Source organism: Podarcis cretensis, assembly GCF_951804945.1.
Source record: "Podarcis cretensis genome assembly, chromosome: 11".
Lineage (NCBI taxonomy): Eukaryota > Metazoa > Chordata > Lepidosauria > Squamata > Lacertidae > Podarcis > Podarcis cretensis.
The window spans coordinates 57,048,662-57,074,639 of record NC_137180.1 but is presented as its reverse complement, the minus strand read 5'-3'; the positions used below and the strand labels follow the sequence as shown (position 1 = coordinate 57,074,639).

Here is a 25,978-nt window from a genome sequence, read left to right as displayed (position 1 = left end):
AAAGAGAGAGAGAAACAGAACAGGAGGGTTGAAACGAGGGCGAGTAGCCAGGTCCTTTCAAGCAGGGATAATGAAGAAATCCTAACACGAGAAGCAGTGGGTCATCTTTAATACTGTTATAAAGTCGGTGGCGAGAGCCCATGGCGTTTCCAAGCTCTCACCCAGGGTTGGTGCTCCTTTGGAGAACTGAAGACATGGCGGAGGTTGTCCTAGCTTTAAGATACATGGTTTATTCACTTATTGACACCTTCAGTCTGCATGGAAGGGGTGCAGATGTTACAGCAAGGTCATGTCAAGAGGGGTTCGCTCTCCACAGCAGTGTAACACTCCAGTCCAAGGTTCAATCTCTCCTCATTCTGTTGTTCCTCAAAACTAAGCCTCCTCTATTCGGTTGCATACTAAGGGTCAGTTCTTTTGGTGCTTTGATGTACTAATAGCTAATCAGGTGCCACCTAACAAAGGAATTCCCCTGACTTCATCAGCAGTTGTTGATTGACTAGGATTAAAGACTGGTACACACACAGGTTAATTAACTCTTCGAATGCAGATTAATTGCTGGTGCTCAGAAGTAGGTAGACACATTCCAAAACACGTGGATCTCGATTACATTCTCAAAGTCTGGCACAGTCTTTACACATAAACACTAACTGAACACCTCAAACCCCTTGGCTAACTTCTTTCCAAGACACATCGAGACTGCCTTATAACATCTCCCGGTTATAACATACAAGTTCTAACTATATCCTAATATTCACCATACCTAAACATTTAGCACCGTGGATCTATTTACAATACCATGCTGGCAAACGCTCTAAGACCCACCCTTCCCTCCCCAAAAAATAAGGGCCCCCAATTTTCTTAGGAGAAGAAAATTGACTTAATTCACAATCCATGGCCTAATCATTTAATGGGGCAAGTTGTAAGAAGGTAGTGGAAATGACCAAAGTAAATACAGTATTAGTCCCTATAAGAAATAAGCTCCCCTCCGCCACAGTAATCGAGCCTGCAGAATAATCAAGGGTGCAGTTATTAATGGTGTGATTCTGACTCCGAAGTAAATCCGACGGATCTTCCTTCCGAATCCACGTGGGAAGACACAGTGGTAAACTGGCATGAAGAATTACCGGTATTACATAGCAGTTCTACAGACGCTCATCCAGCAATGAAACTGCTAGCACATTTGCAAAGCTAAGCAGGGTTCGGTATGGTTTAAAATTGGATGAGAGACCGCTTGTTGAGATGATTGCATTGCAGAGGGCTGGACTAGATGACCCTCGGGGTCTCTCCCAATTCTACAATTCTATGATTCTATCGTTCCAAAGGGCTTACTTTTGTGTAGGAGGCAGTCAGAGGATCAAGGCAGCCTCCTCCTTCGAGAAACAGAGCACCAAGGGAACGTCAACCCCATCCATGCTTACTCGAAAGCCACACTGAATCCAATGGGGCTTACTTGCGAGTAAGTGTGTTTTAGGAATGGAGCTTTAAGGATTTAAATTCCAGCCCAGCTCTGTGGCAAAATCCAAGAGGATTTATTCTTTTTCTTTTTGGGTGGGGGGAGGGGGGTAAACGTGATTCGGATTGGCTCCTATTCGGATTGGTCGTCTCGTCCGCCCTCGGCCCTCCCCAAATGAAGGCAATCAGTATTGCTCGCACGCCCCTCCTAATCTAAATCTCAATCACTGAACGGTCGAAAGCGGCATTCATTCCCGCGCGTTGATTTGGGACTCGGCTCTATTGAACGCAGCCGGATTTGCTTCCGTGTAAGCACGCGCAGAGAGGATCGGGCCGGCAGCAGCAGGTGAGGTGCTACCTTCCACTCTTATGGATCGGGCACCTTTGCAGTCCGCGGGTGCCAAGCTCGTTCCTCATTCGGAGAATTTCCAAGTGGATTGGGCCCAACGTTTGAAAAAGCCTGGCTAGTACAAAGTGATCAAGATGCATTGTTTATGAAAGCCGGGCGGTGGTCTTTATCTGCAGGCAAATTGTAAAATGCCGAGGTGTGTGAATAATTATAATATTTTCCAACATGAAAATAAGCCAGGCTTTGGAAGGGATAAGGAATTCAGAAGAGGGAGGGGAAACAATTTTGCCATTAAAATTAGGCATATCCTCTCTTCAAAGAGGTTCTGCATCCATTTGTGATTCCTGCTCAGAACACACACACACACACACACACACTCTTTTGATTGAAACTGCGATCCCATATGCTTTTTCTTGGGAGTAATCTTTTCTCGCAAGGATGCCAATGGTTTTACATCCCTGAAATCACTGGGGTTGGATCCTGAGTCACAACAGTGCCATCCTCCTCATGTAGGCTGATTCTGAAGTCAGTTCTCAGGAAAGGGTGACAAATGTTCCACCAATTGTGGCAACTGTCTTCCTTCCAAGTAGATTCCACTGAAATCCAGAGCACTGGCTTCCAATATATTAAAGGTAAAGGGACCCCTGACCATTAGGTCCAGTAGTGACCGACTCTGGGGTTGCAGCACTCATCTCGCTTTACTGGCTGAGGGAGCCAGCGTACAGCTTCTGGGTCATGTGGCCAGCATGACTAAGCCGCTTCTGGCGAACAAGAGCAATGCACGGAAACACCGTTTACCCTCCCGCCGGAGTGGTACCTATTTATCTACTTGCACTTTGATGGGCTTTTAAACTGCTAGGTTGGCAGGAGCAGGGACCGAGAAACGGGAACTCACCCGTCGCAGGGATTTGAACCGCCGACCTTCTGATCGGAAAGTCCTAGGCTCTGTGGTTTAACCCACAGCGCCACCCGCGTCTCTTTGCAATATATTGCTGATTATTAAATGATAACGCTTAAGTTTCAAGGTATGAAAGTCTACTGAAATCCACACAGCTTTTATTTCATCTGAAGGCCTCAAGTTGACACCAACCTGATCATTGGACCAGGTTCTCTGCATGTATATGACCTGCATGTCAAATGGCTTAACCAGCTTGTGGATCTGGCTTGCTTACACCACACACAGCCTGCGACACTCAGAAAGTTTGCTTTCTCCGTGGTGCCCACCACCATAACATATCCTAGGCACCTATTTACTCCAAAGTAAGCTCCATTAAATGGTATTTGCACTGGCGTAAGGCTGCAATCCTGAACATAAGTGGGGCTTCTGAAAAAAACATGCATAGTGGTTTTTTTAAAAACATTCATTAAAGGCCTATCCAGACATCCTTTTATTGTTCACGGTGGTTTGTGCTATTGGGGTGGTTACACACATCCCACTTTCACTACACTTTGTACCTGCAAAGGTCACACTCCTTCCTTTCCAATAAGTGCATATCCAGTAACTTCCTGTGGAAATCTCATAACTTCCTGTTTATTTTTGTCCTGCTTTCGTTACCCTACAGCAGGCACGTCCAACAGGTAGATTGTGATCTACTGGTAGATCACTGGATGTCTGTGGTAGATCACTGGTAGATCACTGGCTCCCCCCAAAGAAGCTCAACAACTTTGGCTCCGCCCCAAAGGCTCAAAATTTTAGCTCTTCAACCCCCCCCCCCCAAAATGGGGTTTTCCTTCTGCCTCAGTGAAGCTCAACAACTTTGACCTGAACCCCTAAAAAAGGGGATAGATCACTGCCAGTTTTTAATTCTGTGAGTAGGTCACAGTCTCTTGGGAGTTGGCCACCCCTGCCCTATAGCATGGGTAGGCAAACTAAGGCCAGGGGGCTGGATCCGGCCCAATCGCCTTCTAAATCCGGTCAGCGGACGGTCCAGGAATCAGCGTGTTTTCACATGTGTAGAATGTATACTTTTATTTAAAATGCATCTCTGGGTTATTTGTGTGGTATAGGAATACGTTCACCCCCCCCCCATGTAGTCTGGCCCCCCACAAGGTCTGAGAGAGAGTGGATCGGCCCCCTGCTGAAAAAGTTTGCAGATCCCTGCCCTATATCCCCCCCCCCCCAGACAGCACAGGGGAACCATCACAGAATAAATTCACTCAGAAATAGTGCTTCAGGTTAAGAACTTTGATTCAGGATAAGAACAGAAATCATGCTCCGGCGGCACGACAGCAGCAGGAGGCCCCATTAGCTAAAGTGGTGCTTCAGGTTAAGAACAGTTTCAGGATAAGAACAGACCTCCAGAACGAATTAAGTACTTAACCTGAGGTACCACTGTATGGGCAATGGCACCCAAGTCTGGAGGGGTCCTTATATTGGAGAGGGTTGGACTAGAAGACCCTCATGGTCCCTCTCTGTGATTCTAAGTCAGACCCTTGTTCCATCTAGCAGCGCATTTTCTGCATTGACTGGTAGGGGGTCTTCAGAGTTTCAGGCAGGGATCTATCTCTGCCAGCTTCACCTGGAGATGCCAGGGATTGAACGGGTGATTTCCTGTATGCAGGACAGGTGCTCTACCCCTGAGCTATGCCTCACCTTTAATATCGTTTGCGCCTGGTGGAATTCCATCTTCTCCACTGTGGGATGTAAACACAGGAGCAGTCAATGACAACATTCCTAGAGTGTACATGTTAGAACATGGGGAGGGATGTCTGTCCAGCAAGCAGGTAAACTTCCTGGGGACGGACTTCCTCCGCATGTGACCAGAGGTGGGTGTGGCCTCACCTGTGCAGGTAATGATAAAAGCACAGGGCAGGCAGCCATTCTCTCTCTTGCCTCTCTCTCTGCCATCTTTCTTCAATGAGGAAACATCTAAGGATGCTCTCTTGGCTCCCAGCCAAGAGAGGAGATAAGGACTATCTTGCTATAAGATAGATTCTAGGTGTGTGTAACCTTTTTAAAGCTGTATGCCTTCTGGGATCACATTGTGAACAGAACGTGAGTAAACTCTTTTATACTTTTATAAAGACTGTGTCGTGTCTTGTATTTTAAGAGGGAACAAAAGGGGAAATTACCAGAGTAATTGCTATAGAGGTTCTAGCGAACCTGTGCAAGCGTTACCGTTGCGAACTTAAAGGGGAATGTCATAAACTCTGCTGATATTTTGGGAACTTGTTAGCACAAGTTGGATAAGGAAATAATTAGTCAATATATCCTCTCCTGCACCCCAGAACATTCCCACAATCGGATCAGTGGATTAGATCCTGTTGTTGTTAGTACAGTGGTACCTCGGGTTAAGAACTTAATTCGTTCCGGAGGTCTGTTCTTAACCTGAAACTGTTCTTAACCTGAGGTACCACTTCAGCTAATGGGGCCTCCCACTGCCACCGCCGTGCAATTTCTGTTCTCATCCTGAAGCAAAGTTATTAACCCGAAGGTACTATTTCTGGGTTAGCGGAGTCTGTACCAGTGGTTCTCAACCTGTAGGTCCCCAGATGTTGTTGGACTACAACTCCCATCATCTCTGAGCTCTGGCCTTGCTAGCTAGGGGTGATGGGAGTTGTAGTTCAACAACATCTGGGGACCCACAAGTTGAGAAAGGCTGCGGGTAACCTGAAGCGTCTGTAACCTGAAGCGACTGTAACCCGAGGTACCACTGTAAATGCAATTTAGTGACTTGTTGGTGAATTTAAAGTTTGTGTTATTTTATGGATTTTTTTAATTAAAAGAATATTATTTGATGTAAACCACCCTAGGGTTTATGACAAGGGTGGTATACTGTATAAGTAAAGGGCACATATGTTTGGTGGATGTGTACCTCTGTCTGGAGGGAGCCTTTTCTTCCATGTAAACATGGAAGAAGAAAATTCCAAATGACTTAGATTCAAAGGTCCTTCAGCTTAAGCTGCATATTTTATGTTCAGGGAACCCTGAGCCCCAGCAACAGATGCAGATGAACTTGTAGGCTTGGTATGGAGACAGATAACCTCTCTATATTTTAAAAAGTGGAGTTAAATGGAAATATTCTGTTAAAAAGCAGAATGGCAAACAGTCTATTCTGGACTCATAACTCAGTGTTAAAAAGGAATAGAATCATAGTTCTGAAAGGGTCAAATGTGGCCATCTAGCCCAACCTGTATAGTTAAAGCTATGGTTTTCCCAGTAGTGATGTATGGAAGTGAGAGGTGGACCATAAAGAAGGCTGATCGCCAAAGAATTGATGCTTTTGAATTATGTGTTGGAGGAGACTCCTGAGAGTCCCATGGACTGCAAGAAGATCAAACCTATCCATTCTGAAGGAAATCAGCCCTGAGTGCTCACTGGAAGGACAGATCCTGAAGCTGAGGCTCCAAAATTTTGGCCACCTCATGAGAAGAGAAGACTCCCTGGAAAAGATCCTGATGTTGGGAAAGATGGAGGGCACAAGGAGAAGGGAACGACAGAGGCCGAGATGGTTGGACAGTGTTCTCAAAGCTACCTGCATGAGTTTGACCAAACTGCAGGAGGCAGTGGAAGACAGGAGGGCCTGGCGTGCTCTGGTCCACGGGGTCACGAAGAGTCGGACACGACTAAACGACTAAAGGACAACAAGCCCAACCCATGCAAAGCAGGAGGACAACTAAAAAATCCCTGGCAGATGATCATCCTAGCTCTGTTTTAAAACTTCCAGTGAAGGAGTGTCCACTGTCTTCCAAGGTAGCTCATTCCAGTGCATGCAGGTTTACTCTGAAGGAAGTACCATGCAGTTGTAAGAGAAGTTAATCCTGAGAAAAACTGCAATCCTGTACACATCAGGTTTACCTGTGAATAAATCTCATTGAAATCAAGACGACTTAGTTCTGAGCATAGACGCGTATAGGGCTGCAGTACTTATAGCCCCCAAATTATTCTTTTCTAAAGCTCCTATCTTTTGGGGGTTCTTGATTAGGGTTTTGGTTTTATCACCCACCTACCAGAAGATCCAGGGCAACTTGTTGCAAATTATGCTCCAATCCTATAATCCATTGCCTGGGAATAAACCCCATTTAACTGAGTGGGGTTCACGTCCGAGTAAGACTGCACCCTTCAAGGGCTTAGAATAAAAACGCGCTTCATAAGCGGACCCGGGAAGCGGGAAGGGTGGGGGAACCAGAATGCTAAAGTATTGAACTAATGTAGTCAAAAACTAAATAAATGTTTATTTCCATCCGAATTTGGCACAAAGTGTTATTTTTATTCCGAATGACGCTGTGACGACCTCCCCAGCAATACATTGTAGAAATAGTGGAATCTTGCAGCCTCGACCATTCAAACTGAGTCCTAGTGATATGAATGGGATTTGTATTGTATATTCTCGGCAATTAAAGGCGTCTCCCGTTTCCCATTCTAACGTTAAACCCCCACCTACATCTTCGCTAAAGGTATTCGCTCGTGGGTATTCGATTCTTAACATGTGCACAAAGTCAAGGGCCAGCTGGTGTAATGGTTACAGCATCCTCCTAGGACTTAGGACCATCAATTGGCAAGCATTGAGAATGCATAACCCCTCTCCTCCCTCCACCCCATTGCCTCTATGAAACAACCCGGACCGAGACTATGAAAGAAGCCGTTAAATAGCTAGGGAGTTGTTAATACGCATTCCGCCCCGTATTATTGGTGAGCCGGAGAACGTACGCATGGTTCTCTAGAAACTCATCCCTTGATTGTATCCAGATAAATATAATAAAGACGGAATGTGATGCCTGACAGACTCAACTCCCCAACGGTTATTCAGATGTAAGTCCCACTAATATTATTTTTAAAGTCTTGGCACAGGATGGCAACCCATTCAGGCCGATGGAACCGTGCAGCACAATTCCTACATATAATTTTTAGAAGGCGGTATGTCGCAGGGACAGCAGCAGCAGCATTTACTCTGGAGTAAACTTAGCGAAAGCTGCACCCGAAGCCTGCCTAAGGGCAATTAGAACTGGGAAGGACATCCATGTCTGTTCAGATCCGGCTTACATGAGGTATGGATCGCCAGGTGTCATCCTTTTGTGACTCCCCTCCTCATACAGAGCTAGCGCGCATCTGTCAAGAGGCACGGATTTTCCTCTTGAGTCTCCCAGCCCCACAGTGTCTCAGCTCCCTTCCCGCCCCATCTCTCCACTCCGCCTTCCCCCTTCTGTCACGGAGCCTGCCGTTTGCATGGGAGCGAGAAGGCAGGGCTCCCAGGTTTGCCTCGGACTCCGTGGCACTTTAATCAATGCTTCTAGCCGGGCGGACGTGAATTTCTCGCACGTCATCGGATCTCCTCCTCCAGCTAATTGATTTAAATGGCTTATCGGTTAAAGCAGCGGGCCTCCCTCCCTCCCCACATGATCTATTAGCAGGGATGAATGTCCTCTCCCCCTTAAATTCCTTGTTACTTGAGTCCTATCAGGACACAAAAATGGAAATGAATGCAAGGGAAAGCTCTGGGTGGATGTTTTCGTGTATATATGTTATGTTTCGTGTATATATATTTCGTGTATATATGTTAAAGAAATGTCCCTGTTCTGGGAGTGGTGTGCGTGTGAACAAGGCAGGTAGTGGATCCTTGTATCTCTGCAGGTCTCACCTACATTTCCTCCCTGGCTATAAACCCATCTTTCCATGGATATCACCTAATGATGATGATGATGATGATGATGATGAAAGTGGGAGTCTTTCAAGGAGCACCAATGCCCTTCTTCCTTCAACTGGGCATACTGGTCTTTGGACACCAAGCTTGCTCCTATCTGAATAGCTCCATCCCAGCTGTCTGTTTTCTAGTGGCACCAGATAACGCTCAAACCTGCAATTATAGTTGATCCGGGGCTGTTGCGCAACAAAAGCCGCTCCCCGCCCCCGCAAAAAGATTTGACTTCTAGCGGTAAGGGAAGTGATGGGGAATTGTGGAGGAAAGTGCGAGATGCCACCTCGCGCAACCTCCCTGCAAACAAATCTGAAGGCGTGCTTCATAGATGACCAGCTTCTATCTAACCTCTCTGCAAACAAATCAGGACGAATGCGCAATAAGCAGATCTTCTGGGAGCTCCCTGCCCAAAGTAATACCATTTGCAGGCCTGAGTCAAGAAACAATTTTTCTTTGAGGGGCCAGGGTCGTGGCAGTCCATCCTGCTATTATTAAGATTCTACAGAGCTATGCAAGACTGTATCCTGAACAAGGACTCTGTAAACATCGTTGCAAAAAGCTCGGATCGCTTTCCTTCTCACTCTTACCTCTTTATCCTTGGACCCCATACATGCCAACTGCAACCCCAAGCACAATTGCTCGGGAACAAGTCCTTCTGAACTCAGAGGGAGTAAACGCGCTAAACCTTTTGCGCTTTTAATATGCCATGGAAGTGGGTGGGACGTACTTGCTTCCGGAGAAGGGTCACGCTGCTCAGTTCAACGCGTTGCGCAATTCAGTTTACTCAGAAGCAAATCCCACTGTATCGAGAGGAACTTGCTCCTCAGCTAAGAGCGGTTAGGACTGCAGCAACCCTAGACATGGCGATGGAAGAAAGATCCGATTGAGTTCAATGGTGATTACTCGCAAGGAAGCGGCTATACTTAGGATTCTAACCTAAGTTGTTGGTTGCGTTGCTCACCCCTCTGCGGTGTGAATGAACAGTGACCTGCGTGGGCTGGGGTTGGGGCTGGAGAGGGTCCATTCTGCTTTCTGCCCATCACAAATAGTACTTCCCACTCGGCTCCTGCCCGGCTTTCAGCATCCTCGTCTGCTACAGAGCTCAGAAGGGTCGTAAGCTAAAGCGGCTGGCAATCTCAACTATTGGCTTTTAATTAAAGCGCACAGGGCTCCAGTGTACGGAAGGAATCAGCTACTTAGCCAAGCAGGCGCTGACAGGATCAAAGTAGGCTGGACTCCTGTGCACCCTTACGCAGGAGTAAAAGCTTTGAGAAACGGCGGTATTGAATGCTGCGCAAACACGTGTAAAGAGTGTGTTGGCAGTATTCAAGAAAAACAAACGTAGGGCGTTAGAACACAGAGTTGCAAATATCCCCTCCTCTCTCTTCGGTATTAGATCGGCCGTGGGGCACTTGTGGCCCGCCAGGTGATGCTGAACTACAACTCCCATCATCCCTTGCCATTGACCATGCTTGCTGTGCATGATGGGAGTTGTAGTTCAGCAACATCTGGAGGGCCAAAGATTCCTCATCTCTGTCTTCTTGACCACCAAACTATAGTCTCCATTGGCATCCCACCAAATTTTAATTTTTGTTTAAAAAAGTAAGAGCACTTGAGAGTTTGGGAGGGTGGTTTGTATGGATGGGTCCACTTGCTATTATTATTATTATTATTATTATTATTATTATTTTATGGGGGCAGTATTCCCTGTCATTTTACCTGCTTTGTTTGTTTGGAGAAGTATGTGTGTTTGCCTGATTATTGCCTCTCCCACTCCTGCCACCAAGACATGAATATTTTGTGATGCCCACAACAGTTTCTTAGCTTTCTCAAATGCGGAGAAAAGCTGCAGCCAAAATGCCAATTTACGTTCACTGTAGAAGAGTAAGAAGGGGTTAAGATTCACAGAGAAATGAATTCCTAAAGAGAACACCTCTGTGATGTCATTCCCTTGAATTCTGTGATGGGAAACTTAAAAGGATTTTAACTCAGGAAAGGTCCAAACCTCATTCAAATGGGACTGGGGAGATAAATCAAGTTTAATATAGCCCCTCCTACTTATCAAAATCCACCCAATACCAAATGTGCCACCAAGTCTTGGTTGACCACAAACTTGACATGAGCCAACAGTGTGACGCGGCAGCTAAAAAAGCCAGTGCAATTCTGGGCTGCATCAATAGGAGTATTGCATCTAGATCAAGGGAAGTAATAGTGCCACTGTATTCTGCTCTGGTCAGATCTCACCTGGAGTACTGTGTCCAGTTCTGGGCACCACAGTTCAAGAAGGACACTGACAAACTGGAACGTGTCCAGAGGAGGGCAACCAAAATGGTCAAAGGCCTGGAAACGATGCCTTATGAGGAACGGCTAAGGGAGCTGGGCATGTTTAGCCTGGAGAAGAGGAGGTTAAGGGGTGATATGATAGCCATGTTCAAATATACAAAAGGATGTCACATAGAGGAGGGGGAAAGGTTGTTTTCTGCTGCTCCAGAAAAGCGGACACAGAGCAATGGATCCAAACTACAAGAAAGAAGATTCCACCTAAACATTAGGAAGAACTTCCTGACAGTAAGAGCTGTTCGACAGTGGAATTTGCTGCCAAGGAGTGTGGTGGAGTCTCCTTCTTTAGAGGTCTTTAAGCAGAGGCTTGACAACCATATGTCAGGAGTGCTCTGATGGTGTTTCCTGCTTGGCAGGGGGTTGGACTCGATGGCCCTTGTGGTCTCTTCCAACTCTATGATTCTATGATTCTAAGTGTCGCAAGATTGGGGGCTCCTGTCTTAGGTTGATGTACCTCACAGGCTTGTGAGGATAAGAGGTTGGTGGTGGAAGGAAGGATGTCCTGTAGAGTTGCCCTGACAGAAGGTTGGGATAGAATTTCAGCCGATAAATAAGAAGATCGTATATTTTCCTTACCTAACAGGACCTAACCAAAGCAGTCTGGAGATTCAGACACGAAGATTTAAACAATAAGATAAGATAAAACTTTATTCGCTTTAGCCAATGGCCATAGCAACAGTAAAACATTACAGTTGAAGCAAAAAAGGGAATTTGGTATAAGAGCACAGTTTAAAGTTCTGAATCAGCCATCAGTTAGTGGCCCTTATTCTGAATGCCCCTTCTATGAACCTAGCCACCATTGCTCTAATCTGCTCATTTTGATCTGATAGAAGAAAGGACATTGTGGCAGTGGTTGAGCGCCCTGGGATGGTTAGTACGAGTGGGGTGATGATCTCGTTCCTGAGGTCTTTGTAGAGAGTACAGGACAGGAGGACGTGTGCCGCTGTTTCAGTGCTACCATCTCCACAGGGGCAAAGACGTTTCTCAGGCGGGATCTTTTGGAACCGACCCTGAAGTACCACAGATGGCAAGTGTAAAAGCACGTCTGTATTTTGGGATAAGAAGTTTGTGCAGATATGGGGCCAGAGAATCAAAATGGAGAGTTGGAAAATGAACATACCAAGGGCAGAATTTCCTTATAGTGGCCAGGTTGTTCCAATGCTCGATATCTTTTAGACGTTGGCCAATTAGACTGTATGCTTCAGTGGGGCACATAGTGAGTAGGTGTTGTGGGGATAGGCCACAAGAGTGAAGTTTTTGATAGATGGTTTTAAGCCAGGCACTTTTATGGGAGTCTTGAAGTACTAGGGATAGTAAACCAGGGGGATTTGAGTTTAGCCAGAGCCAGAAGTTAAGAGTTCTTTGCCAAGTCCATACTTCTCCTGAAGGGATATTTAAAGAATGATTAAACAGCAGGAAGAACTTTCTGACAGTAAGAGCAGTTAGACACTGGAAAGGACTCTCTCTGGAGGTTGTGGACTGTCCTTCCTTGGAGGTTTCTAAGCAGAGGTTGGATGGCCAGCTGTCATGGATGCTTTAGTTGAGATTCCTGCATTTTGGGGGTTGGACTAGATGACCCCTGGGTCCCTTCCAACTCTACAACTCTATGATTTTATGAATAGAACCTTGGAGAAAATGTTGTTTTAGGAACATGGGCATAGCCATGATTTTTGTTGGGGGGGGGGCAGGCCTCAATTTGCTATATATTTTTTGTATTTTTAATTATGGGGGGGGGGGGAGACAGCTGCCCCTCCCCGTCCCCCCTTGGCTACGCCCATGCTTAGGAATCCTCTCCAACTTTTCTTGGTTGGCTCTGTGTGAGATCCAAGTGCAAATTCCTTTTCAATTAACAAATTCTATCCTCCTTCCCATTTCTACTCTGCAGTCAATAATCTAATCAGCAAAAGCTTCTGTACCAATAGTCACTGAAATGGATTTGAATTCTTGACCTCATAATAATGCACTGAAATCAGTGCTTGTCATTCGATTAAAGAAATCTTACTGCTCAACCTTTAAACATGGCTGGTCCCACTGAGTTCAACATGACGCACTTCTAGGAAAATGCATAGAAAATTGCAACCCAGGTTGATTTCCCCATGCTGTTAATGGATCTATTAGTTAAATTTGTGGGTTTTGCAGCCAAATCACAAATGCATGTTTTTGCTAGACAAGCACAGACTAGTACACAGAGAGTTATTAAAGTTCCTAGAGAGGACCCTCTGTGTGTGGCCACTTCCTCTGGAAGGGGATTCTGCAACAAATGAAATAACCTCATAAAAATCCATTCTGCCTCTGAGGAGACTCTCTTTCCACTGTGTTCCCACGCTACGCAGATGGGGGCTCCAGATACACTCACCCCTTTTTGAGACGACCAACTTTTATTTTACTGTAACTTAGTGGCATTTTCCTGCATACTGCTTTGTAAGCAAACCTTTTTGTTGTTGTTGTGTTTACTTTACTAAAAATGTGTGGTTTGTTCTCTGCAACTGGGGGTGGGGGAGAAGACCACAAAAAGGGGGTAAAAATGTATAACTGCTTTAGTAAGCGGCAAAATGTATAAGTGTTTTTACTTTGCTAAAAAGGTGACACAGCCCATTTACTTTTTGCATTTCTCCCATGCGTGTGGCCTAGGAGGTTGAGATATGTGAAGATGTGTGTATACACATGAAAGCTCATACCTAGAAAGCTTATACAGTACTTACTTGGTCTTTAAGGTGCTACTGGAATTATAAAAAATAAATTTTTTTTTTGAAAGATCCTTTTAAAGACTGTCTTAAGACAAAAAGACTTGATTCTCAAGGGAGTTCTTTTTGGATTATCTGCCACCCTGAACATTCCCACGTGAAGTTATTTAAGATCAGAGCTAATTTAGTAGTTAACGTATGGGTTCAACTAACGTATGGGTCATACTGCAGACACCACCATGCATTTTAGCAAGTTCTGAGGTTGATCCAGTCTTGGATTTTGGCCACAAACCCAAAGGAAAAGGCATCCGTCAATGAAGAATCTTTGTTCTTTCTAGTTAATTTTATAGTTTTTAAAGGCTCCCTTCACTGAAATGGTCACTAGGCATTTTATTAACAATAAGAAAATGTAAAACAAAATCCGCAATAAATGAAAAGATTAAAATCATTCTCATATATTGCATAGCAGCATCATAAAAATGACACAACCCATCAGCCCCTAAAAACCTGGCAAAAAATATGAGCTTTTGCCTGGCATCAAAAAGAGGTTGGGACAAGATGCACTTCAGTTGGAAGCTTCTTCCACAGACATGGAGCCACCACCAAAAAGGCTCTGCTATGGATCCCCACACTACACACCTCATTTAACACAGGGACCACCAAGAGAATTTCTTCCACAGATAATGGAGAAAGGGGTTCAGTTTTCCACATCTGATTTGGTTCGTACATGCATGCTCAACACTTGTTCGCTGCAACATCAAGTGATAACTTGCATGTATGAACTAACCTGGATAGAGCTTTCCTGTGTCCAAGCAGCCGCTCAAAACACAACACTTTTCAACAGAGGCAACTCAGACATTTGGAAAAGGGACATCAAGGACACGTTCAAGTAAACATGTAGCTGAAAAACCTCAGTAGGTGGTGAGAAAACAGGAAGCTTAGGGACAATGCCCTGAGCAGTTCTTAGGGTGCAATTAGAGGTGGAACCCAAACATTTATGGCAAGTCCAGGATGCAATCAAATGTTTTCAGAACTCTCACTATCTTTTTAACAGGGCTGGCCCTACTTTTGGGAAAAGTGAGTCAGCTGCCTCAGGCTGCAGATACCAAGGGGAGCAGCAGCTCCTAGTCCCTGCCCCCCGTCCCCATAGCTAGCCTGATGTCCTCAAATACAGTGGAAGATGTTCCATTGTCAGTGTTCATGTAAGATTCAATGGTCAATCCAGTTGGATTCTGACATCTAATGGAATACTTCTCCCATATTCTCCTTTGCCTCAAGCAACTATCTAACTTTTAGAAGACATCTGAAGGCCAGTGGCGTAGCGTGGGGGGTGCAGGGGGGGCCGGCCGCACGGGGCGCAACATCTGGGGGTTAGGGTTAGGGGGTGCAAATTCACGGGTTAGGGGGCGCAAATTACTTGCCTTGCCCCGGGTGCTGACAACCCACGCTACGCCACTGCTGAAGGCAGCCCTGTTTAGGGAAGTTTTTAATGTCTGATGTTTTATCGTGTTTTTAATATTCTGTTGGGAGCCGCCCAGAGTGGCTGGGGAAACCCAGCCAGATGGGTGGGGTATAAATAAATTATTATTATTATTATTATTATTATTATTATTATTAACCGAAGGCCAACTAGTCCTGATTTGGGAGGTATTCTCATCCTTGCTTTCCTGGTCTGATAACCAAAAATAATGGCTGGAATAGTTTTCTCCTTGTTGACAGCAAACCTTATTCCACACGTGGGAATATATGTGGTTAGGCCAAATCTGTATATTTCTTCTGCTCTCAGAAACAGAAGGAATGTGTGGCACAAATTGGACATAAGTATTCTGTGTTGTGCAGGAGTGTGGACTACGTCCAGATAAAAAAGTATTGATGTATTCTGTTTATGGACTTGGGTGCAGTCACCAGTGGCGTAGCGTGGGGGGTGCAGGGGGGGGGGCCGGCCGCACCGGGCGCAACATCTGGGGGTTAGGGTTAGGGGTAGGGTTAGGGGACGCAAATCCACGGGTTAGGGGGCACAAATTACTTGCCTTGCCCCGGGTGCTGACAACCCACGCTACGCCACTGGCAGTCACACATGCTCGTCATGGGGCTCTTAAGTATTACAAACACAGTCTTTGACCAACTGTATGAAAAGTTCCCTATGGCTGGTTCAGAGATGTATATGATAAAAAGGTAAAGGGACCCCTGACTGTTAGGTCCAGTCACAGACGACTCTGGGGTTGTGGCGCTCATCTCGCTTTATTAGCCGAGGCAGCCGGCGTACAGCTTCTGGGTCATGAGGCTAGCATGACTAAGCCGCTTCTGGTGAACCAGAGCAGCGCATGGAAACACCGTTTACCTTCCCACCAGAGCGGTACCTATTCATCTATTTGCACTTGATGAGCTTTCGAACTGCTAGGTTGGCAGGAGCAGGGACTGAGCAATGGGAGCTCACCCCTTCACGGGGATTTGAACCGCCGACCTTCTGATCGGCAAGCCCAAGAGGCTCAGTGGTTTAGACCACAGTGCCACCCGCGTCCCTGGGATGTATATGATAACCACTTGATAATCATTTAACATCAGCCAAAACTGCGCAAACATAAATGGTTTATCGCAGGAACGACATTGCTGGTGGAACTTGGATATCACTTCACATTGTCTCAAACCCAGTGCTATTCAATAGTGCTTATTCACACATTGAGCTCTCACCAGCCATGAAGGCCTAGCTCATGCATCCTTCCATGGACAGGAAACCACAGATTTAACATCACAGATGAAACTTCCATAGTGCTTCATGTCACCTACAACAAAGGGCCTTTTCAATGAGTCCATTAATACATTTCATACAGGTATGGATGGTAATTTGTGGCCCTGCAGATACTGTGTGACAATGGTCCACATCAACCCTGACCATTGGCCAGGCTGGCTGGAGTTGATGTTGTGGGAAAATCTGCAGCCAAAATGATAATTTTTGTTTGCTGTACAAGTGTATGAAGGGGTCAAGACTCACACTGAGATGAATTCCTAGACAGAAAACTTCTGTGATGTCATTTTCCTTGAACTTATTTAGTGGGAAACTTAAATGAAGGATTTAATCCTTAGCATTTCCTCCTTGCTTCAGATCATTTTTCATTAGCCTGCTGATGGAGATGGGTGTGTTGTTTGCTCTGTTGGAGAGCAAACATTATCTTAGCACATTTTAATATGTAGGGAGTAACTAATAAGTGTCACTGCCTGCCTCATATTCTTCTATGCTGAATCCTGGCAAGACTTAAATGTAAGTAAACTTATTTTCTAATACAGTATATGTAGTAATACAGTCTGTTGCCTGGTTATTTTTATAGGAGCGAAATTGTGGTAAGTGTATTTAAGGCTAAGCAGCATAGTCTCAAGTTTCTTTTTATTCTGCAAAGGGATATTTTAACTCAGAATAAGATCTAAACCTCACTGAGTTGAGACTATATCCTCTTCTACTTTTTAAAAATTCATGCAATAGGTGGAAATTGGAATCCAACAACATCTGGGGGGCTGTGAGTTCCGAACCCTGATTTAAGGGCTAATCACCAAATATTAAGCAATTGTGATGGAGGACCAAGTGATAGATATTCTCATGTCAACCTGGTGCTATGTTTTCAAGACGAATATGCCACAGATAATCAAGGATCGCAAAAACACTCCAAATGGAAAGATGCATTTTAAATAATCAGAAACAGCCAGTTCCAAATCTTTCTATAGAAATCTTATTTCTATTTCTATGGGGTTCTCTCTCTCTCTCTCTCTCTCTCTCTCTCTCTCTCTTAACTCACCACTAATCCCACCAAAGGTTTCCCTAAAGCTCTTATTGATGCTGAAATGCAACCTTTGGGGAGCTGGCAGTAACTTGACAGAATGTCACCTCTGCTGTGTGCACAAAATCCCTTTGTTTTACTGCAGTAATTCATCTAGAATGACATCCCTACCAAGTTTTAAACCATGTTACAAGGAAGCCCCCATCGAACACCTCATTTTATGTTTTTGTTCTAAATTACAGAAGATGGATGAAGGTACTGTATCTGTGTGACCTGAAACATACTGCCTGCAAAGTCGATGCCCACGTTTGCCCTCTTATTTATTATTACATTTATATCCCACCTCCCCCCGCCCCCCAAGGAGCACAAGTTCACATGGCTCCCTCCCCCTATTTTATCATCACTAAAGCCCTGTGAGGTAGGTTAGACTGAACAACAGTGCCTGGCCCAAGGTCACCGGAGCTACAAATCTCAGAGTTCCCTGGGAAGAGTGGGTTTTTAATATATATACAACCACAATGAGAACTGTAGCTCTGTGAAGGGAATATGGGTCTCCTAACAACTCTAAGCGTCCTTGACAAACTATAGCTCCCAGGATACTTCGGCGGAAACCATGACTTTTTAATGTGGCACGAGACTGAAGGCAGGGCCTTACAGGAGCAAATGAGCTATCTCTGATCAAGCTCTTTGCACAGAACATTTAAATCACTAGCATTTTGCCCTACACAGCAGTTTTTTTCCTTGGGAGAGGCAAATGGAGTGTCAGCCTTCAGTGCAGGCAGCAAATATAATGAAGGTAAGAAAACTTATCAGGTACAAAATACCAGGTCAGTTCCTCCATCCACGGTCAAGTCAGTGGTCTTGTGAATTGTTGACCTGGCATCGCACAGCAGCAGCTTAAGGTCATGTGGGTCATCCTTGTTGATACCAGTATCCTTCTGGTCAGGACCAGACCCGGAGGCAGGGGTGATCTTAAAACAACAACTGAACCTGCCTCCTCGGTAATGACATGATCTGATCCTAGCATAACTCTTCCTCCCCTACACATGATCACTGAGATCTGGTCTCCCAATGCATCCCCCCAGTGGAACCTGCCCCAGCCATTCTGTTGTTATATATATATATATATATATATATATATAATATACAAAGGTAAACTAAAAATACAAGTTAAAACAGCTAATTCTCAAGTTAAAACACCTTTCTATTTTAATCTACAGATTGAACCCTCAATCCATCTCCTACAGCTACCACTGGCAAATCAATGGAAACAGCAGAGAAGCAAATATCAGCTAAGCAGTAGGACAGATGTGGAGAACCTTTGGCCTTCCAGATGTTGTGAACTACAAGTCCCATCATCCCTGGCCACTGGTCGTGCTTGCTAGGGCTGATGGGAGCTGTGGTCCAGCTGCATGTGGAGGGCGGAAGGTTCCCCATGCCTGCTTGAGGAGAACCATCCCCATGGCAAGAGCTGTTGGGTAGTCTGCCTTGGGAGATGGTGGGATTTCCTTCACTGGATGGCCTCCTGTCTGGGATGATGTAGCTCAAGACAGCACCCTACAGATGCAGTTGGACCACAGCTCCCATCAGTCCCAGCCAGCAAGGCCAATGGTATGGGATGATGGGAATTGTAATCCAAGAACAACTGGTGGGCACCAGCTTGGTGACCTCTGCTGTAGCTGCATCCTGCATCTCAGACCTTGCACTGAGCACTGAGAGTTGGACTAGATGACCCCAATGGTTATATGGTATTTGGTTGAAGGTGGACTCTTAACGATTTGGCACAAATCTCTGACCAGAGAAGTTGAGATTGCTTCTGAGGGCATAGAATTGCAACAGGATACTCCAGTGCTCATGAAGAAACATGAAGAGGCTCCTGATACAAATCAAATGAGGATGAACTATGACCTGATTAAGCCCCTGTTAAAGTATTCCTGCTTGGAGCCCAGTCCTATCTGTATTATCTGGGAGCAAGCCCCAACCTGAGTCAACAGGGATTACTCTCAAGTACATGGGCCTAGCATTGCCTCCTTAGCTTTGGTGGTGGATAGGTTGTAAATCGCCTCGACACCTTATCCTTTTACCTCCCCCCCAAAGTCTTAGAGGTGTTTTAGCCTCACAACAACCTTGTGAAGTAGGTTGGGTTCAGGGCTGTGTGGACTAACTGTTGAGTGGATTTCTGTTTAACTTTTATATGTTATTATTATTTTATACTATTCTAATTGATTGTTGAATGTTGCTATTTTGATGTAGGCTGCCTATTTTAAAGTTATGTTTTATTATCACATCTTTGTATTGCATTAGATTGTTATAAGATGTACATTTTTTGTTTCTTCAGTTTGTAAACCGCCTTGGGTATTGTAAGATAGAAAGGCGGTATACAAATTAAAAATGATGATGATGACGACTTGCCCAAAGGCAACTAAATGACATTCATAACTGAAGAGGGCTTTGAGGATCAGTTTACTACAGCCCACATCCATTGTAACCGTGATCCACTGATTTTAATTCGAACGTTTATTCCAGCCTTAAAAAATAGAGGTACCACCCAAACAAATGAAAAAGGAGGGATTTATGTGTCAATAGTTGCATGTACATGTAGTATGTTCACAAATGCCTTGCAGATTGGGCCTACAAGCAGAACTCATTGGTTTAGTTAGGTGCTTGTCCAAAACACAGGTCTTTGAAAAGCATTTTTTTAAAAGGATAATGCTCACTCGGTTCAATGCTAAAGTACTTTTTAAAAGCCCATTGATTTCAGTTTATGAGTTAGGGCAATTGCTTAACAGCATTTGCTATCCTAACAGCCTCATACTTGGGAGTAAACCTCACTGAGCTCAGTAAGACTTGCTTCCGAGTAGACACGTAAAGGATTACTCTGTAACTAAAGAGCTTAGACTTTGTTCTGATCATGACCATTTTTTCTTTTTACAAGAATAACTTTGGGGTATTTTTTTTTTAAAAAAGAGGATCGTTTGCATGCTTTCAACCTTAAAAAAATAAATGCGAGTGAAATTATCTCTCTCTCACACACACAGAGGCATCCGTATAATTCCGATGATGATTTGAATTTGAAAGGGAGAGAGCGACTCTTTTGAAAACGAGAAGGTCCCATCTGGAAAAGCTCGACGTTCAATTAGATCGCATCACTTCAGGGTGTCCTCGCCTCCCGTCCCCCCCCCACCCCACCCCACCCCGCCGCCATCCCCCCGTCTCGTCTCCTGAATAACCTTCCAGGCAAAGCGACACAAAAACGGGCAGGCGAGCGCCGAAGCATCCATGGAAAAGAGAGAGAGAAAGAGAGAAAAGAGGAAATATAAGGGAAAGGAAGGCGCCTTAGAGCAGGAAAAAAACCACTGGGAAAAGAACCTCAGTCGCCAGCCCCGTTTCTCTCCTTTTCAAAAAAAAAGAACCACATTTAGATGCGAGCGACTCTTATTTCTGCAAAGAACAGATGCGATTCCAAGGCGCTTTTGTTGTGTTTCACGCGAGGGAGAGCGAAGGGCGAAGAAGATTCGGAGCAGCCGGTAACGTTGCGAGCTGGAATTGACTTGGCGCTTTGGTGAGATGGGTGGGTGTTTGGAGATCCTCCCACTATCTTCTGCCACCCCCACCCCCCACTTCCAATGACCTAAGGCATCCTTTACTGAAGGGCCCAGCACTTCGGAATCGACACCGAGGAAATAATGGGAGCCCCGACGACGCAGCTGGGACTCGCGGCCAGCTCTCTCCGAAGGGAGATAGCCTTTGCTTTCCAGTAGCCTTCAAGAAAGCAGGGGGGAAATATCTGCCTTTGTAAGAAAAGCCACCGCGGCTCTCCTGCCCTGGTTCTCTAATGCTGTGGGTGGTTTTCTTTCTGTTGAGAGACAGCTCAGTCTGTAGGGATATGAGGAAGGTGGATAGAGAAAGAATCAACGGGGGGAGGGGGAGGAGAGGAGATGTTGAGGAACGATCTGCTAAAAAAAAAAAGGAAAAAAAAGGAAGAGGGACAGGTTTAACCCATTGGGCGGCAGCAGGAACCGACTCTGGAGCGTTCCCAGTTGCTTGATTTTGTTTCTGGAGAGGACCTCTCCCTCCTGACTCCTAGGATGGGTCCCAGAAGCTTATATGAGGTGACAGTCTTTCAAGGGAGGCACGGACTTTTTGGCGAAGGGGCAGCCTAACCCCTAATCAAGTTTCTTGGCAGGGAAATCGCGCCGGATTCAGTGGGGCTCAACAAAGTGCGTGTCTGCGCGGAAGCAACCCCATGGAATCTAAGGAGACTTCCTTCCCAAGTTCAAGGTGTCTCTGATTAGAGGTTTAGCCCCATTCAATGCTCCTGCGGACGCTTGAGATTGGGGGGTCCCACTGAGGCCGGCGGAACCTCCTCCTGAGTATCGACGTTCCTCGGATCCGGCCTTATCGCCACCTCAAACGAAACGCATTTTGGGCGCAGTGAACCGTTCAGTTCTGAACGCGTTTGATCAAAGGTGAATTTCCACTAATGAGAGTTATTCCCCACCGAGGCTGCAGTCCTATAAACACTTACCTGGAAGTAAGCCGCAGTAAGCGTAATAGGTCTTACTCCTAAGTAGTAATGCATAGGATTGCTCTGTCAGTGTGTAAAGGGAAGACGAAGCTTCGAAGTAAAAACGGGTCATTGCTCCCCGGCTCTGCACACATTTACTGGGGAGTAAAGCATGTCACTTCAATAGGCTTTCCTGCCAAACGTCCTTTTTCCCGAAGAACGTTGGTTTTCCGAGGCCCTCAAAGGAGAAGAGATCAGGTTCCAATCTTGATTCACGATCTGGGAATTTAAAACCTCAGAAACCGATTTAAATGCCATCTGTTTGCAGTTCTTGGGATGAATGGTGTAATTTTTTCCCCTTTTCGATCGGCTGAGGCTTAAGACCTCAACACGCTTTCTGACGAGGAAGCCCTATTGGACACGGTGGAGTTCCTTTCTGAGTAAACGTGGCGTAGGATCGGGCTACCGGGAAGGGATTCGTTTTGAGTAGTCGATTAACCCCGAACCTCTTCCCGCCTGCGCCGCGCAATCCCGTTTAAAACTCTTTGGCAAAACCCCCTCTCTCAACCGCACGGCGATAATAAGGCAGCATCTATCTTGCCTGATGACCACCCACTGCTTTATGGTCGCTTTGTTCCAACTATTACAATCAAGAGAATTCTTTATTTACTGTTAACATTCACTTAAAGCGGGATGTTAATGATGCTTTGGAATTCACCAAAGAGAGTTTTCTGACGATTCTCTCTCCCTCTCCCCGCACTTTCAATCTTTTGTTTATTTCAGGACAACTTGGCTCGGAGAAGGAGAGGTGGCTGTGGGAACCCCTTGCCTGATAGAGAAAATCGGAGCTGGACTTGGATCTCGCGTTAGGTATTTGCTCAGGGTTTGGATTCCCATTGAAAAGGTCTCACTCGCTGCTGAAGTTGGTAACTGTCACTCAGCGAACAACACCAGGAAGTGATAGAACAGGCATAGATAAACAGACAGACAGACGCGCCCGCCCGCCCGCCAAAATCTTCTCTTTTCCATTGTCTCCGCCACCGTCGACATTTAGGACGCGATCCTGTGCAAGTTAAACATTTTAAGGGGCCGTGGATTTCGCTGCGTTCATTTGAACATCGGTGGGATGTTCAAGCGCGCCCATTTAGGTTGTAAGCTCCGCGGGGCAGGGAACAGCGGCTGTTTACACCCAGTGGCTGCAACCATTAATCGGCAGATTATTCGATAGAAGCCTTACCAGATTAATTTTGGCACGGTGGTCCAGTTTTTCAAACGTGGGTAGGTTGTTTTGATTCAGGCGTGTCAGGATAATTAAAAAGAAAATGGCATGATAGAGCCGCTTTAGATAAACCAGCACCCATGGCTTGCTACATTCTAAATCCTCTCACACGTTTTAAGTTTCCACCCATTTTTGGAATTCTTTAAAAGAGCACTGACTGACGGGGTGGGTGGGAGGTGGGAATGGAAAGGCAAGCAAGACAAGAACACAACCCAAGAGATCTCCGCATTGCAACATTTTGTTGCAGCTCCTACTTTTTAGCGTGTAAAACCATTACGAGCGCTTCCTGGCTAAATCAAAGACCACCCTGGGGAACTGTGCCCTCCGCGATTATTTGGAAATTTAGCACTGTACTTTTGCCCATGAGAACCTGGGTTTAAGAAAGGGAAAACTTTCCACTCTTTATAATCACAGGACGACCCTTAGAATCAGGCTTTGCAGTGTGCGCTTCGCACAAGAGTAACCTTATGCTCGTTCTATTTCCGTTCCCGTGTGTGTGTGTGTGTGTATGTATGTAAGAGAGTGAGAGATGTGTTCAGTAATATATCAAACATCCTTAAAGAGCAATGACTGTCATCGAAATTCTTTAACTGTCACCCACCCACCCACCAGGGAACACCTATCTTGTTAAATGACCTCCCCTGCGCACTGCCTTCCCCAGTAGTATCTAAATAGGAAGCTCATCGGGGCAGGGGCTTACCCGAGTTTGTTCTTTCTGCGTAATGGGGTTTACACTTTTTTGGGTGTGTGTTTGGGTGTGTGTGTGGGGGGGGAATTGCAAGGCACATTGAAGGCACTCTATAAATATTAGGCTATATCTGTGAGCATTCCAAACCAATATGAGGGCCAAAGAAAACCGAGAAGGAGGTGGAATAGGTATCAGTAGAACAGGGCAGAATTAGCACGTAGGGTTTTTTTTTTTTTTGCCTCTCTTGTACTTCCCTAACTAGAGCTTTCCAGATTTCTGAGGCTTTTACCTGCGTCGGATAAGCGCAACCCCGTTCAATTTTGTGCCTTGCCTGATTTCTCGGGTCCAGGGTTCCGCACGTCGGTGGGCCTTTCAGACCGACAGGAGGAGCGGCGGGCATCGCAGCAACGCACGGAGTTTAATGTAGCCAATGATGCACTTATTTTATTGCAGGAGATTCATTCATTATTGATAAACGTTTGCAGTAGCTTCCTGCTTCGGGGAGAGTCCCCGCCCCGCACAGTTTTCTTTTTTTTTACTTCTTTCTGATGAATAAACTAACAAGGCCTCTGCTTCCCTTACAAACCCAACCCAACCCAGTTCTTTCTCCTGTAAAGCTGCTTGCACACAGCGGACCTACGAACCTGTTAATCCGGAGCACGTGGATTCCCAGACCCAAATGCGTTTCCTGATCAAAGTGTTTCGGTTTGCCTGGGTCTCTGCACCATCATCGCTAGGACACCCTGGGGCTACAAATCCGGTCCATAAACCAAAGCAAACTGCAAAATAAATTAAGGCATCGTGGGACCCTAAAGAAAGAGTTGCAATTCGCAGTGCGAACTGGATTAAATCCAAATAGTCGTATTTCGTATGCATGTCGACTCAAGACAGCACGCGTTCAATGAGCTACTTACTCTTAGGTTGGAATGCATAGGATTCATGCAACCTCCCACGAGCTGTGGATCGGGCTCTCTTCCTACTGCTATTTGCAATTTTTAATCTCCAAATTTATTTTGTGTGTGCTGCTTAGTGTATATTAGCGTTAGTTTTACGCCACACAACTGCAACCTTATGGTGCGGGGTTAAGCCCCACTGAACTCGGTGGGATTTATTTCTGAGTTAAGCAAACTTGCTATCTTAGGCTGTAACATTATTTGTTATTAACCGATTCTTTAAAAGATCAAATACTTCTGTGCCAATATACTTGCGTGGAAGGCATCAGGAATATTCGAATCCAGCGACCGTGGCTTAACCGATTTGTGGATTAGGCTGTTTTCAGAAGCTTTAAGGTTTAGGAACGGTTAATTAACCTCCCCTAATCAGAAGCCACATCAAGTTCCGCGCAGGCGGTTTGAAGACAGAACAGTCAAAGTGGGCGGGGAGAGCTCAAACATCTTAAGTAGGTACGCTGTTCTCGATGCCAGTGAGTGGAACTAAACACTGTCATCCTAAACCAGCACTGGCTTAATTTGTTTTAAAGATTATATTTTCTAAACAACCGTGAGTTGTGGTTTGTTTCTTTACAAAAAAAGGGAAGAGTATAATAATAATATTATTATTTTTTAAAATTATGCACCCCCTTAAAGTGAGTATATAAACGCAACATGGGTATGATCGTTCTGCTCACCTTCATTTCAGTGTTTTAAACGTGCTGAAGAACAGAACGTGGCCAGTCATGCTTAGGATCGCAGTCTTGGATTTTCGTAGTACTGTATAAGTCTTTTGGCTTCCAGTTTGCAGCAGAAAAAGTCTAAGGCTGGGGCCGCACCGTTTTTGCGCATTTTAGGAAAGGTGCATGATGGGACTTTGTGTCCATCCCCTTTCAAGAGGCCAACGTATGCATAACTTTATTGGGTATAAACCTCACCTAGCTCCTGGCGGGGGGCGAGAGACTAGGGCGCAGAAATGGATTCAAGCTAGCCACGTTGGGTGAAAAGTGCAGCCGTGGGCTGGGTTGGGGAATAAAGGAATAAGGAGGTCCTGTCCCAAAGACGGTGTCAGAACGACCACCTCCAATCTTTAGGGATCGCACCAAGTCATTTCTCCACCTGTCGCCACTCCCAAAACCCAAGTCGAGGACCTTCTCCCTATTTAAGGGAGAGGTCCCCACCCCCTTGTCTGCCTATCGCGCTGGATTAATTTCATCTTTTCTTTTTCTTTTTTCTTTTTTTTGCACGTAGGCTTTTATTTTTCAAACGTGGACCCCCGTCTTGATATCTATCTTCTAAATGTCAGGGCTATTTTCATATCCTGCTTCTTAAGGCTCACGAAGAT

General features: G+C 45.4%; 1 long non-coding RNA gene across 1 annotated transcript; it reads left to right on the top strand.

The window, feature by feature from the left end:
- Window positions 1-46: 46 nt before the first annotated feature.
- Window positions 47-20,402, top strand: LOC307226455. The gene is made up of 3 exons (XR_013843440.1): window positions 47-96; window positions 995-1,102; window positions 20,269-20,402. It is a non-coding gene; the product is annotated as an uncharacterized lncRNA (long non-coding RNA).
- The last annotated feature ends 5,576 nt before the right edge of the window (window positions 20,403-25,978 follow it).